General features: G+C 56.9%; 1 protein-coding gene across 1 annotated transcript in view; it reads left to right on the forward strand.

The window, feature by feature from the left end:
- PGD (phosphogluconate dehydrogenase) overlaps nucleotides 1–13343 on the forward strand; it is a 298830-nt gene extending 285487 nt beyond the window's left edge. Inside the window, exon 14 of the mRNA XM_058675047.1 lies at nucleotides 13333–13343. The gene's annotated coding sequence lies outside the window, so the exon portion shown is untranslated. The remainder of the gene's footprint in view (nucleotides 1–13332) is intronic.
- Nucleotides 13344–15215: the final 1872 nt, after the last annotated feature.

Below are 15215 nucleotides of genomic sequence, written 5' to 3' on the forward strand. Positions count from 1 at the left end.
CCACGGGCCTCAGCGAGAGCGCAGGGCGCGGGCCGGGCCTGCCCTACACCGGGCCGCCTCTGATCACGTTTTCAGGGCCACTGCCCGCCGACGCAGACAATGCTGGGGGATCCTTTGAAGTCCGAAAGGGCTGCCGCGGTGGTGGGAGCCTGGCGAATTTCTTCCCTTCCCCCCCTGTCCTCCCGGGGTGGCTTGGGGGGGGGGAGACGGGGAGGAGGGGGCCGGCAGGACAAAACCCGGAGCCCCGTCGTCGCAGCGGGCCCCCGCAACGTGAGAGACAAAGGGAAAACAAACAGGTTTGGAGCCAAGCGCACGGTGCCGCGTCTGTCCCCGCCCCGCCGAGCGAGATGATGGATGGCTGTAGCCAGCCGGCTGGCCCACCGGGCAGCCCCGCTATTTACATAACACTGGCGTTCCACCGGCCACCTCTGACACCGCACCGCCTGGGGCCCGAGGCCCGGTGGCCCCGTGGTTCCTCGTGCTGCTAGGGGACCGAGATGGCCTGCGGAGGCCAGGGCAGCTCCAGCCTTCATGGCAGTCCTGGGCCTGGGGAAAAGCGGGTTGCACCAGCCAGCCTCTACAGGAAGAAGGCAGACAGGCAGAGCCAGAGATGGGACTTGTGCGGGGAGCCGGTGGCGGCCACCATGGCAGGCAAACTGCTGTGACGAGGGAGTGCAGGCCTTGATGGTCAGAGCACGGTCCTGGCCCAGAGCCTGCAGTCCTTGTGGCGCCCCTGCCCCTGCCCCTGCCAGCTGAAGAACCAAGCAGAAACTCCCATGAAGACCTGCCTTTTGCTCTCAGGCCCCAGTTGGCAGTGCAGTAGAGCTGACTTAGAACAAGGTGATGTCTGTGTCAGGTGACGGCTCACGAGTGGGTGAGAAGGCTCAGGTCTTACCTTTATAGGGGTTCCTAGAGGCGCCTCAATTGCAGCAGGGGGCGTCACTTCATCCTGGGGAGACAGGCGGGGCGGGGGGGACAGAGACTTGTTAGCCCTTCTGCCTGTGCGCCCAAGCGTCCCCACCTCCCTAGGGGCTGAGGGGCTGATGCTCCGGGGATAGCCATGGTGGGTGGCTGGGTGGGGAGGGCAGAAATCCAGATACACTGAGTGGGTTCTGCCTCTGGCCCATGTAAGCACATGGCGCCATAAGTCGTGGGAGATTCAGGAAGTGGCAGAGGCCGGCTGTGGGCCCTGTGGTGGAGAGTTTTGGCTCTCAGGACACCTCTGGGCAAAGGTCAGCACACTGCTTGGTAGATGGGGTTCAGCATAGGGGTACTGCTATGGGGGCCCCCTGGGGACAAGGACCAAATTCAGCAGCCATCGCTCCTCTGCCCTTTTCCACTGGCCCCGAAAAACACAAATGACAGATGCCAAGCTATTTGCTGTGGCATATGGGCAACAGAGATGGGGTGGGCCGAGGCTGGGCACCAGGAAGATGCAGGCCCACAGCAACAGGCTGCAGACAGCCCCTTCCGCCCTGGGGTCCCCAACTGTGAGCCACAGCACTCCCTGCCTGGGTTCCAGGATAGGAAGGACCATGACTCAACCATATCTTTGACCAACATTCAACTCGGCCCAGACCTTCTAGCTCTGAGCAGCAGTTCTGGGGGACAGGTTCAAATGCACCAGGACTCTGGACGTAGAGGGAAAGCCCCAGGAACTCCCCTCTACCTGCTGCCTTGGCCCCTCTATGCCTCCGCCCCACCCCTGCACACACCTCGGAGTGCACCCCGAGAAAACTCGCTCAGGGAGAGTTTTCTATTTGTCTCTCCTCTCGCTCATTTGGGGCTTATCAATGATGCAAGAGGAATAAACGGCAATTTCCTTAGGCTGTGTAATCCCCAAATCAGATTGGGGGGATTGCCGAAGATGAGGTGACCTTGCACAGGGCCCTCGGAAAGCCACCCAGACCTGGTACCCGCTCTCCTGTTCCCGGGACACATTTAGATAGATAATGCTAATTATACTTGACATGCCCTGCTAGGGAGGGCTCCGTCCTCAGCCAGGGGTTCCCACCTGTGCAGCTGGGCTGCCTAGGGCAGAAGGTGCCCACCAGAGTGGAGCCCACCCTGTGGCACACGGGGCTCAGGGAGGGCTGCGGTCCTGGTGGGCATCAAGTGGTTAGAGGGAAGGCCTGCCCATGACAGCCTGGAGTGTAGGTGAGCACTCCACAGGGAACAAGGAGGACCATGAAGATAGGGGGCAGCAGAGAGGAAGGGGGCGGCACCCACGTAGAGGCTGAGGTGGGCACAGAGGGGAGTAGGAGAGGGAAAGACTGAGAAGCGTATGACTTGAAGAAGCTTTGCTGGCAGCAGGGGCAGGCCACGGGGCCAGACGCACAACCCCGCAGGCCTCCTCTGTGGCGAAGTATGCAGAACCCGATGGGCAGTCTGGGAGCCCGGCCGCAGTGTCACCACTGTCCTGTCCAGCCCAAGCTCTCGGGCCCAGGATCTCTCAAGGTGCCCCAGCCAAGCCTCCCTTGAACCCCCAAAGCCCCCCAACCCCACAACTCCAGTATCTCCCTTCTACCACCTTTCTCTCCCCTCCCAGCCTCCCCGGCAACTGTGCATTTATTAATTCATGAGGCACTAATTAGTTCTTTGTTTAATTTTGTGTTAAACAGACTGACCGGAATGATAACGACTTGCAGTGCGGTGTTGCCGTCCCCAACCACCCCTGTTTTCTGACAACAAGGGAGCGCGGGAGACCAGAGCGCTGAACCCAAATCCCTCAGCAGTTGCACTTCATTAAGTCAAAATGTGACAAGAAGCTTAGAGAGCAACTTGCAGATCTGATCACACACAACAATCGGGGAGGAAACTTTCCCGGAGTTGGTTGGGGCTGCACCAGGCGGGGGTTGGGGGAGGGGAGAGCAGGAATGTGTGCAGACCAGGACGTGCATGGGGGTCCGGTCAGTTGCCTGCCAGGCAGGCCGCCTGGCCAATGAGTACAGGGAGGCTGTCTCTGATGGGAGCAGAGACCTCAGAAGTACCCAAGGGGTCATAGGGGTCATCTTCAGCTCTTTTCTTGCCTGGGCATCCTCTGCTATCCCTGCCCCTCACTGTCCCTGGATGCCTGGTCCTGGCTTGTGTGAATGAGTGACTGGCACACCCAGTGCCTGGGACAATCAGAAAGTTGATGCAATTCAAAGGGGGTGGGGTGGGGGGTGGAGGTGGGTTCTGGAGGGCTAGGGGCTGGAAACTCCAGAGGAGGACCGGGCCCCACCCTTGGGGAAGCTCAAGGTAAGAAAGAAAAGAAACTTGTTCATGGGTTCCTGGTAGGACACCCACTTGAATGCCACCTGCCCAGCTGTCCATTGCCCCAACCACCCATGCACCTGTTCAGCATCACCCGTCAGTCCCTCTAACACATTGAATCAATCCTTCCTATTCTGATCAGACAGCAGAGGCCACAGAGGTTCACAGTTCTGTGCTGAAGTGTCTGGGAAGTCAGGAATAGAGCCGGGGCCGGCAGCTCGCGGGCTGTGACGGCTGCTGGTTGGCAGGTGGCCGAAAGCACAGCGACAACAGCCTTGTGACCTCCTCCCTCCTGACCATGCGAAAGAGCAGGATCCTGGCCCCAGAAGTGTCAAGTTCCCAACCCTGTCACCCATGGCACAGGAAGGAGGATGAGGTCTCAAAGCCTCTGCCTGCCTTCTCCTCCCCGACCCTGCCTCTCCAAAGACCAGGGCTCGGGAGCAAATGTGGAGCATGAAATACAGACAATGGCACACAGCGCGAGGGGACCGGCCTGACCCCTCGTGGAAAGCCCTCTTCGCTCTTTCCCACTCGTAAAGCCTCCCCCTTGCTCCCAGAGCTCACTGGCCAAGACGTGAGCCTCTGGGTCAGCCTTGGCCAGCCCAGTTTGGAAGCATAGAGCCCCCACCCCTCCCCACACCCCAGCTTAGCAGCCGTGGGTTGGCGTCCGTTAATTTGCTGTCGGGCTGCCTAAGCAAACCAATTAAAACTAATCATTAATTATAAAAGAGTGAGAAGAGTAGGAGAGAGGAGAGGGTGAACATCAGAGAGGGGAAGGAAGAGGAGGGGAAGCGGTCCAGAGAGGGAAGACACCGAGGGCCTGCAGGGAGCACGGGTGGGGAGAGTGGGGGGCTGGGGGAGGCAGGAAGGAAGCTGAGGGTGATGGAGGGGCTGCCAAGTTCTCAGGGGCAAGGAGCACAGGGACCGGCATACCAGGGCCTGATGCGACACGGTCCATCTGCACAACCTGTTGGCTGGTGCTCCTGCCTGGCCTTCACCCACACTGCCCAGCTTCCAGGTCGGGAGGCTCGGCTGGCATAGTAGCAGATACTCTACCTGCTGCGCCCCACACCTCTCAGGCCCTGGGACCCAGGGCAGCTGTCAGGGCTGCCATGCCTACACATCTCCCCCCAGTGTGGCTCCTTCTCCCTTCCCCCAGCCCACCGCCCTGTCCCCCCACACACACAGCCTCACCCCGGCAGCCCAGTCCTCTCACAGGAGCTGGGGCCGTGTCCACGGCGGCTTGAGGAGGGGCAGCATGGACAACAAGGGCAGCGTCATGGAAACGGGCACTTTCCCCGGGAACTATTCTGTTTGGCCTCCTTCCTGCAGCGAGGAGCTGTCAGGAGCCTGAGTGAGAGTCACATTACCCCGGGACCAGGCGTGACAAAACCTATTTTCTGCCTCAAATTTGATTGATTAAAAAACTTTTTAGGAAAACCATGTTAAAAGAATGAGGGAAAAAAAAGAGGAGAATGAGGAGAGAGAAATAGAGAAAAGGAGAGAGGGAGAGAGAAAGAGAGAGAAATAAAAAAGAATAGAGCCCTGCTGGACAGAAGGCTGGGTGAGAAAGGCCGCAGGCCGGGCCCAAGCATCCTTGGACGGTCGATGTGCCAGGAGATGTGTGCCCGTGGGACAGCCCAGAACAACCAGGCAACGAGCAGAGGTCAGAGGAAGTCTGAAACTTTCACACAGTGGTCAGCAGGACCTTGTGGGGGCCTTAGGGCCTGCACAAGTCTAGCAGATGCCGGTGTCAGGCAGGGAGGCAGCTCGGGTTGCTTGGGCTGGCTTCAGGACCACTAGGAAGGGTGGGACAGGGAGAGGGGCACTGTCTAGCAACACGCATCAGAGCAGGCCTCTGGACCAGCTCTGGGGTTTTTCTAAACAGTCTTGGTTGATTGGCATTTGGCCAGAATCCTGACAACTCTGTGCAGAGTCCAGAGGTTGGATCCAGTGGCCTGGGGACAGGACTGGGGTTGACCAACTGTTCTCTTCAGTCCTAGCTTTTAATCAGCATGAAAAGCAGGGAGGTGCCCTGTTGGACACCTCCATCCTTGGCTGCTGGCTTTGGATCCTCAAACCCGCTCTACATTTGGACCCTTCCCCACTCAGGCCCCCGGGGTCCTTTACTGAGCCTGGTGAGGATGATGCTCCAAGAAAAATGCCACCCTGCCTCCCCTCTCCTGAGACCCCGGACTGGAATCCGGTGGCTCTCCCCAGGAAGAAAGGAGCCAGCACGAACATCATCTTGGGCCCGGTGGCGTGGCCTAGCGGCTGGCGCCGGTTCAAATCCCGGCAGCCCCGCTTCCCATCCAGCTCCCTGCTTGTGGCCTGGAAAGCAGTCGAGGACGGCCCAAGGCTTTGGGACCCTGCACCCGCGTGGGAGACCTGGAAGAGGTTCCCGGCTTCAGATCAGCACAGCACCGGCCGTTGCGCTCACTTGGGGAGTGAATCATCGGACGGAGGATCTTCCTCTCTGTCTCTCCTCCTCTCTGTATATCTGACTTTGTAATAAAAATAAATAAATCTTAAAAAAAAAAAAAAGAACATCTTCTCAGGGGCTGTAGGGTGCTGGGCTGGGTGTCATGCACTGTGTGATCCAAGTGGGACAGGCCATGCCTCCTCTCCACAGCACCTGCTCTGAGTCCTTCCCTGGACCCTCTGCAGGGAAAATGCTTGCTCCACAATGAACATCAGGTGTCTGCTGAGCTCGCACTATGTTGCTTGCAGGTCCCTGTGCCAGGCCCAGGGAAGGTAAAACAAGACAGAGTGCTGTGCGGTTTGGTCGGACAGGCTGCCTGGCCTCGACAGAGTGGGCGGATATGAACACCTGCCTCCAGTGAGCACCTACTATGTGTGAGACATATGCCCTAGACCTAGGGGATGGAGGCCAACTGAAGCCGCGAGACTCACAGAGCATCCATCCCTGGGGCTGCTATGAGAACCCATCAGGGGCACGTGAAGTGCCGGATTAGCTTCCAGGGCTCCTGCCTTTTCCCCTCCTGGGGACGTGAAGCAGAAACGTAAGTACAGAAGGCATGTGCAGAAAGCGTGTGCCAGCACCATGCCCGGTAGCCAAAAAATAGACACACCCCAAATCGGCCATAGTAGAAAGTCGAGTAAACATGGAGTCCACGCAGACATGGGAATATTATCCAGCTAAGGGAGGAGTGACATTCTGATGGCACGCCGTAGCATGGATGCACCTACCAAACAACATGCTGAAAGGAAGATGCCAGACACAAAAGGCTGCAGATTGCATGATGCCATCTGTATGAAATATCTAGGGCAGGAGCCAGGCAAAGGGGACAGTGGGGAGTGACTGTTAATGGATACAAGGCTTCTGTTTGAGGTCATAGCAGGTACTGGACCTAGATGTCGATGATGGCTGCACAGCACTGTGAATGTACTGAACACCACCGGCGCGTGCGCTTTACAGCAGTTACGGCAGTTAAAATGCCTCTTGGGATGCTGTGTACCCCTTCAGAGCACCTTGATTCAATATCCAGCTCTGCTTCCCATCCAGCTGGGACGCAGTAGATAATATTCCAAGTACTGGATACCTTGTCGCTCACGTGTGCCAGGCCCAGGTTTCAGCCTGGCCCAGCCCTGTCTGATGCAAGCATCTGGGGGTGAACCAACACACAGGAGAGCTCCCCTTATATCCACCTTAACACAATGAGAATGCAAAAATACAATGAAAACTGATCATTTAATTTGAAAAAAATAATTGGCTCCATGGGGGCCAGGGAAAAAGAAACAGAGGCTACTAAGTAGCAACACCTTGTCTTTCAAATGGGTCCTTTTTCCCTCTGGTCTCTGAGCACAAGGCGAATTGCTGCTTGGGGACATTCCCAGGCCACCACAGGAGCCCTGGCAAGGTGGCCACCCTGTAGGACATCCCCGCTTGAGGGCCTATCCTCCTTCTCTGCGGCTCCCGTGTGCAGGCCCAGCTGGCACACCTCTTGACTGTGCTCCTCAGGGAACTTCAGCTGCCACCTGGCATTTCGGGGGTGACCAGCTCCCTGCTCAGGTGGGCCTGAGCTGTTGCCTTCCCTGCCTACTGGGTTCTCCCCAAGTTCAGGGAGCCCCACCTGGAAGGGAAAGGCCGGACCATCCGGGGAGCAGAGGACCCACAGGAGGACGGCTTCTCACCTCTCACCACCAGACCCCTGCCCACTCCTGAACGCATGTGCATACAGACGCCCCTGGCTCGGCCCAGGAACTGTCAGGAGATCAACAAACAAAAGCTGCTGCTTGACAGGGAGTCATTTATATTTTAGCTTCGTTCCATTATCCTAACGAATCCTTCATCAGCAGATGCAATATTAACAGCAGAAAATCAGCTCATTACATCCGGGGGGATTTCATCAAGCCGGCAATCATGTGTGCCGCTCCCCAAGCCTTCAACAGGCCAGTGGGGCTGTTATTTATTTATTTTGCTACTTATTTATTTCATTTTTTTGGGTTCTTTCCACATAATTGCACCGCATCTCAGATCTTTAATAAATAATTTGTAGGTCCTGAACTGCACACAGCTCTACTCTCTGCTGTGAGAGCCCATGTTGCGCCAAAATATTTACCAATATTTAGAAGTCATTAAAATCTGGAAGGGAGCAGGGAGGGGTGCTGGATACAGCCTGGGTTGGGACTACAGGGCCTGGTCATCAGTCTCCCACCCTAGCTCTTGGTTCAAGGGCAGCTATGAGGCCTGGAGGAGTCAGAAGGGAGGGCCCACTCCTGCCACCCTTGGGCTGGGAGGTGGGAGATTTCCTGGGAACTCAGCAATGGGCAAGGTCATCCTCGTCTAAGGTCACTGCCAACTCCTCAAGGTGCTGGCCAATGAGAAGGCACACCTGATGCAGGAACTGGGGTCTCCTACAGGCCTGAGCTGCGGCACCCCAAGTGGTGGGCCTCCCTGCAAGAGGAGCTCTGTCTCTCTCAGCAAGCCGTGCTCTGCCACAGCTGAGGGTGGAGAGCAGTTCCACTCGCCTCCCTGACCTGCCCAAGATTATGCCAACGACTTAAATCAAAGTTCTAGGGGTCTTGCTCCATTTGACAGATTCAGAAACCAAGGCTCTGCACACTCCAGTCTCGTGCCACAGCTGGGCAAAGGCTGGAAACCGGGCTTGGCTCCATTCTTCCTACTGCCGGAGCCTTCCAGCAACGCTGCCTGCCTCCCAGAGGTGCCTCCTGGCTCCACGAGGCTGGAGCGGCACCCCTGCTGCCACCACGGCCTGCCACCAGGGCCAGCCATGCTTTCACAGGTTTTTCCCAGCGGGGGCTGGATTTGTGCCCAGCCAGGAATGTGCTCCCAGGATGTCAGTTCTAATCTCCCCAGTGCTCTGACAGAATTAAGCTCCAGTTTGTCCGACAACATCCCAAAGTTTCAAAAATCCAGGGCAGACTCTCTAATCAGGCTGCAGGACAAAGGTCTGGCCTGACCCTGTCACTTCCATTTACTCCTCCTGTCTGTCTCCCGACTCAGCCTTTCTGCAGCTTCCTCCACCCTCCGCCCCTACTCTGGCCAGCCAGCCCAGCCCCCACGTGCTCCTCCCTGCTGCCCTGGGCTTTTCTCCGCCCAACCCAGCCCTTCCCCTCCCCAGGTTGTGGGCTAATCCTCTGCTCCACGAGGGAAAGCCACGGGATTCCCAGTCTGGCCCATGCTAGCACTTGGCCTGCTGGCCTCGCCCGTGGTCAGCGCTGCCTTCTGCTCACCGTCTTGCCAGGAGGGCTGCTCTGCTCCATGCAACGTCACCCTTAAGGCCTGACCTTTGCCCTGGACTCCCCATAACTGCTTGGAAGCATCCATCCATGGAAGTGCCTCCATCCTGTTTGAGGGCTCACCTCACAGCCTCTATGTTACTCTTGGGGGCACCTATGTGGACCTCTCCTTAACTAACTTGGCTGGTCACCAAGAAGAGGCTATCCATGGTAACAGACAACCTAAGCCTCTGGGTGGCAGAGCTGGCAGAGAGGAGGCAGAAATACCCCCTCTTTCTGAGGCTGGCGTGGTAACTCAACAGGCTAATCCTCCACCTGTAAGTGCCAGCATCCCATATGGACACTGGCTTGTATCCCGGCTGTTCCACTTTCCATCCAGCTCCCTGCTTTTGGCCTGGGAAGGCAGCAGAGGGTGACCAAAGTCCTGGGGTCCCTAGACCCATATGGGAGACCCAGAAGAAGCTCTTGGCTTCTGCCTTCGGATAAGTTCAACTCTGTCCATTTGGGGAGTGAACCAGCAGATGGAAGATCTTTACCTCTGTGTAAATCTGCCTTTCTATAAAAATAAATTTTAAAAAAGGAATATCCCTTCATCCACCACCCATGACATGCCATCCGCAACCCTTCCACATGGCTCTGATGTGGGCACACAGAGCCAATGCCTGGCCCCCTTCTGGAGGAAGCCACATGCATAGCTGGACAGCGCACATGAGGTGTCGCTGGGGGCCATGTCTCGGGCAGGTGTGTGGGGGGGCTCCCAAGGTCCACGGAGAGCAGAGGACCCAGGCAGAGCAGTGGGCTACAGCGCCAGCTGGGGCTGCCGCACTCAGCTGGCACGCTCAGCAGCGAGAAGATCAAGATCCAATGAAGGGGCTGCCCAGGAGGGGCAGGAAAACAAACAATATACATGGAAATGTCGTTTGGCCGCTGTGCTGACCTTCTAGAAGGCAGGAGAAATCTAGACCGGGCGGGGCTGCTCTCCAAGAGCTGCCCAGTGGGCAGGTGGCACGGAAAGTCCTGGAATGCCGCAGGTAGGCAGGGCAAAGCCACAGCGCCTCTGGCCTTCACATGTGACCCAGGGCCTCACCCCAAGCTCAGAGCTTGGCTCTCTCCACAGGCTCTCTCCAGCCCTCCCCTCTGCTGCTGGCTTCCTAGCCACGCAGGATGCTGGACAGAGTGGAGACCTCCCTCCGGCAATGCTGTAATGAGGGCCAGTTCTCGGACAGGCCTTGCTGGACTCTTCTCCTAGATCAGGGCTGGCCCTGTCCGCACAGCACAGCCAGCTGTCCCAGGACCCCCACTGGGACCTTTCAGGGTGGACACTGGGAAGGGCCAGTTGGTGGGGGCACAGGACCAGTAGATAAAGGTGGCCTGGGGATAGAGCCTGGGGTGACCTGGGATAGAGCCTGACCGAAGGAATTAAACACATCATTGGATTTTCACCTAGTAACAGAAAAAAAAAAAAAATCTATGCCCGCCTGTCAACAGTTTCCAGAAAGCCTCTGCCCCAGCTCCCGGGGCGCCCACCCAGCCCTCAGTACCCCTGTGGTAGCCCAGTGCCCCCACACGTCCAGTGAAGCCTCCCGCTCCCCATCCTGCTCCCTTCCCTCCCTGGCACACTGGCTTGCCGCTGAGTTGTTGGGGCTTTTTCCTTTTCTTTTTAGCAATTTATCAGCAGATTGTGTGGAGCTGAGTGGTGTGAGCCTCACCCTGCTAAATAAAGCTTTGGTATTTCTGATAAAGCCATCAAATTCCTTATCACGCTGACACAAAGTGCATTTAAAGAGACAGACACCCTGTCCCCTCCCTGCCCACTGGCCCCTGCCCGCTCCACTCAGCTCAGATTTCCAGGTGCTCAGACACTTCAGCTGAGACACCAAATATGGCTGCTGAGGAGGGCGCTGGTGGCCTTCCAGCCCCCACCCACTCAGCCGGCTCAGGGCTGCCAGGCCCCTGGCTGCACCAGGGACTGGGGCCCAGCAGGTGCCCTGCTTCTCCCTAACCCAGCCCTGGGACCAGGGGAGAGCTAGCCACAGAAACTGAGCATCCACAGAACCACCTAAGTGGTGAGGGAGAATCCCAGAGAAACAGACGGGCATATGAAGCAGCTGGGGCGACATGACCAATTCTAGCTGCCCTGGCCACAGCCAGTACCCAAACAGGTGCAGGGAAGGACCCAGAGAGGCCTGCTCAGCAGGGGGCCAGTGAGGGTCTTCAGAGACACTGCCCAGCATTGTGGAGCATCCCATGGTTCCCCAGCTGCCCCTGGCAAACCCTGGCTCCTCACACAGCCAGGGCTGTCACCCCATTGACAGGTGAGGAAACCGAGGTTGGCCCATGGCCACAGAGCTGGGGCAGGCCCGGCTGGGAGTTCAGGCCAGGCTTGCGCATGGCTCTGCCAATGAATTACACTCCTGCCCCAATCAGTCTGCGGAGCTGACCTCTAGGCTGGGTCTCGTCCACCTTTGTGTTTACAATCCCACAAAGACCGTCCTTCCTGGTCCTGCTGCCTCCTCCTACCTCCTCGGCCCTAGCCCTGCAGCCCCGGCCCAGAGCCCACACACGGCCTGTTGGTTGAGGAATCAAATTTATTATTTTTAATTATTTTGATTTATCAAAGCAGCAGCTACAATCATATTAAACCAACTTGGCTTCTTGGCATTTAACAGATACGGCTGCCGAAGGACTCCCCCAGACTCCATAAAACACTCGGCCCGTCCACCTGTTCCCCAAAAAGGGCACCTTAGGCTGCTTCTAGAAGAATCCCAAATTAGAGGGTCATGAGACCCTCACCTCAGTGCCTGCCCAGCCAGAAGCACATGTGGCTAATGTCACTGAAGGGCAGAGGGTGGGAAAGGGGTAAAAGCTGGGGGCAAAGCTTAGCCCAAGTGCTCAGGACATCAGCACCTCCATCTCCCAACGTAGGGAATCCTTCTGGTGTGTTCGCCCGCGGGGTGGTGGGTAGCAGACCCAAGCATGCCACCCTTGCAGCCGGCATCTGCAGGGCTCACCCCACCCAGGCCTGTGTGTGTTTGGGCACTTAGTACAGCTGAGCCAAACATTCCACAGACCCTGCACGTAGCAGAAATGACTGTCGCTTTCTTGCTTGGGAAGAAACTGGCTGAGAGAAGGGAGAGGACCTGCCAGAACGGCACAGTTTCTAGCAACCCGAGCAAGGTCAGAGTTCATACTGATTTGCTTTGAGCTAAGAGCTGCAGTTACTGCCTTCCGTTGGCACCCGGGAGCCGTGTCCTGCTGGGACACACTGGCTGCTAGGAGCAGGTGGCTGCAGAGAAGGACCCTGACGTTCAAGGTGAAGACCCAAGTGCATACACCGGGCGTTTAGATTCTGACTCCCTGGAAGGCAGCATCAAACCAGCAGGCTTCTGTGGGTCACCAGGGCCGCACCAGGTCAGGACAGACTGGTCCGCTTGCATGGTACTGGATTGGCAGACAGATTCACATCTTGGCCATGGGGCCAGTTCCAGGGTCGCTGAGTCCAGGAGGCTGGCACCATGAGGGTGATATGAGAACAGAGGAACTGGGCACTTCAAAACTGAAAGTCAAACAGTGGGCAAAGAGCACAGAGTTGTGCAGGCTTTGCGAAGGAGCCTGTGGCACTGGAGGGCCACGGCTGTCCCTAGAGCAGCTCCCAGCCCTGTAGGCTGAAGCGCATCTTGCTGTCTGGATGGGGAGGGCAGAGGGACAATCCACTACAAACCAGGGATCAGACTGCAAGCTGGTGACCACAGCCAGCACCCAAAGGTGGTGGCTACAAAGTTTCGAGTCCTGATAAGTATCTCAAAGGGTTGTGCATTTGGGAGAGTCAGAAGTACCAAGCTCTGAGTGAAGCATCAACATGCTAGCTGTGGGCACAGAACACAGTTCCTCATTTCCCAGACACCTGCAGAACTAGCTGGGAGACTGCAACCAGGGAGCGCTTCGCAGGAAGGCAGTGTCTGAGCAAGCTGAAGCGGCGGTCACCCCTCTGCCTGTCCAGAGAAGTGCCAATGCAGCGAACAAGCACCTAGAGAGTAAGGCAGGAGGGGCATGAGGCTGCCTCGGGCGGCCACATTTGCCTATCGAAAACCGGACATTCCCTCAGCTTTCCAAGGGGACTCATGCCCTAATATGGGGCCTGCAGCTTTCTGGGTTATTTCGAGTGCATGTGATAATGACCACAGCCCTCACTGCTGCTGCCCCCAGAGCACTTTCCAGCTGGAGACAGGGGGGACGACTGGCAAAGAACAAGCAGGGCACACGGGAAGCCCAAGGTCGGAGAGGATGGGATGGTGGACCGGGAGGGCTGGGCAGGACAGACCCAGTGCTGCTCTGAGACCAGACACGTGAGGTGGGCCCTCCGCCACTCCCTCCGCCTACTACCCACCCAGTGCCCCAGGGGATATGCCAGAGCCAAAGGGAGGAACCAGGGAGCAAGGCCAGAGGGGCCAGCAGCCCGCCTCCTCTCCAGGACTCCGGTGTTGCCAAGCTGGGTTCCCGGCTCTTGGGCCACCGCCCAGTGCCCAGGGGCCCCACTGGCTGGCTCCTGGGCTGACAGACATCTTTGAGATCTTTCTGAGTGCGGCCCAGCAACTCCAGGCTGCACAGGGTTAACGCAGATGGAGGACTCACTGGCTCTGCCTTCGCTCTACCTCAATTTCTACTGCTCCGATCACCTTCCTCCCCCACCCCCTGATCTTAGGAAAAAAAACCCATCAAAATAACTATTTTATGTCTCCAAATATGCAGATCATTTTCTTTAATGAAAGATGCTTGACGTCTCCGATCCAATTAATATGCAAATGCAGGAGAGGATTTATTTGTGACATTCTGTCTGGGTGAGAGAAAACAAAAAAGGCCTGTTAACCAAAACACTAATTGCTGTGACTGATTGTCACATATCATCATTTTCATAGGATCTCCTCCACTCCCGGCTTGCAGGGAGCCTCAAACCAGGACTCACTCCACGCAGGCATCAAGGAGAAACAGGGCAACGGACTACCTGCCAGCATGTCCCCCCTCGTCGGCTGACCCCCGGCCGGCCGACCTCTGGTCCCCTGGGAGCCGTCTCCCACCTGCCCACTGGCCTTGGCCAGTCAGCAGCCCTCCTAGGCTCTACTTGTCCCCTTAGGGGCTGACCCATAAACCAGGAGGAGCAAGGTCTGGCCTCTCTAGGATCCAGCAGGACGGATATCCAGCAAATCTTCCAGCTGTGGCCGTTGTGTTTTTGCTGCCGAATCCTACCTGCCAGGCAGCACAAGCAGGTTTGGGAATGCAGAGGGGCCCAGGTGGCCCGTGGGTCCTCTGGGACACTGCTCCCCACGTCTCACTGCCTCTCATGCTGCTATGTGTTATCGTAAGGTTATACGGTGCCTGTCAGGCCACTGAGGGAAACTGAGGCACCGCAGGCCTCCTCTCCTTCAGATGATCTGGGGAGCCCATGGGAAGATTTTTAAGCTGATGTTTTATTAGACCTGAATGTCTTGAACTTAAGTATTTTTATTTATTTGAAGGACAAAGTGACAGAGAAAGAAAGCAATGGAGAAAGCTTATATCCACTGATTCACTTGCAAAATGCCCTCAACAGCCAAAGCTGGGCTGGGATGAAACCAGGAGCTAGGATCCCATCTGGTCTCCCACCCGGCAGCAGGGACTCAAGTGCTTGGACAGCACAGCTGGCTCTCAGCTGCAACAGCAGGGAGCTGGATGGGAAGTAGAGGGGGCACTCAAACCCAGGCACTTAGCTATGGGATATGGTATCTTATGCTCACAACACCACAAAGCCCATCCCTAGGGAAGATATTTTTTTAAATCAACTGATTATTTATTTAATGTATTTGAAAGGCCAGTGATATCTGTTGGTTCACTCCCCAAATGCCTGCAATGACCAGGGCCGGGCCAGGCCAAAGCCAAGATGCTCAATCCAGGTCCCCCAAATAGGTGGCAGGGACCTAACCACTTAACCATCATCTCCTGCCTGCTGCCCCAGGCGTACATTAGCAGGAAGGCAGGAGTTACAGCAGTACTGAGACCAGAACCCAGGCACGAGGAGTTGGAATCCAACATCCCAACTAGAAATCTTTGAAGGCCACTAGGCTCCTATTGAAGCTGGGCGGACCCTTGCACACTGACCCCAGGGAAGCGGGACAGGGCATGTGGCCACAGCCACCATCTCTCCCTAGGCCTCCTGAGAAGGGACATAGAACTTTCTTTACCTCCTGGGTTTCGGGACAGCA

The sequence above is a fragment of the Ochotona princeps genome, chromosome 2, assembly GCF_030435755.1.
Source record: "Ochotona princeps isolate mOchPri1 chromosome 2, mOchPri1.hap1, whole genome shotgun sequence".
NCBI classification, from domain to species: domain Eukaryota; kingdom Metazoa; phylum Chordata; class Mammalia; order Lagomorpha; family Ochotonidae; genus Ochotona; species Ochotona princeps.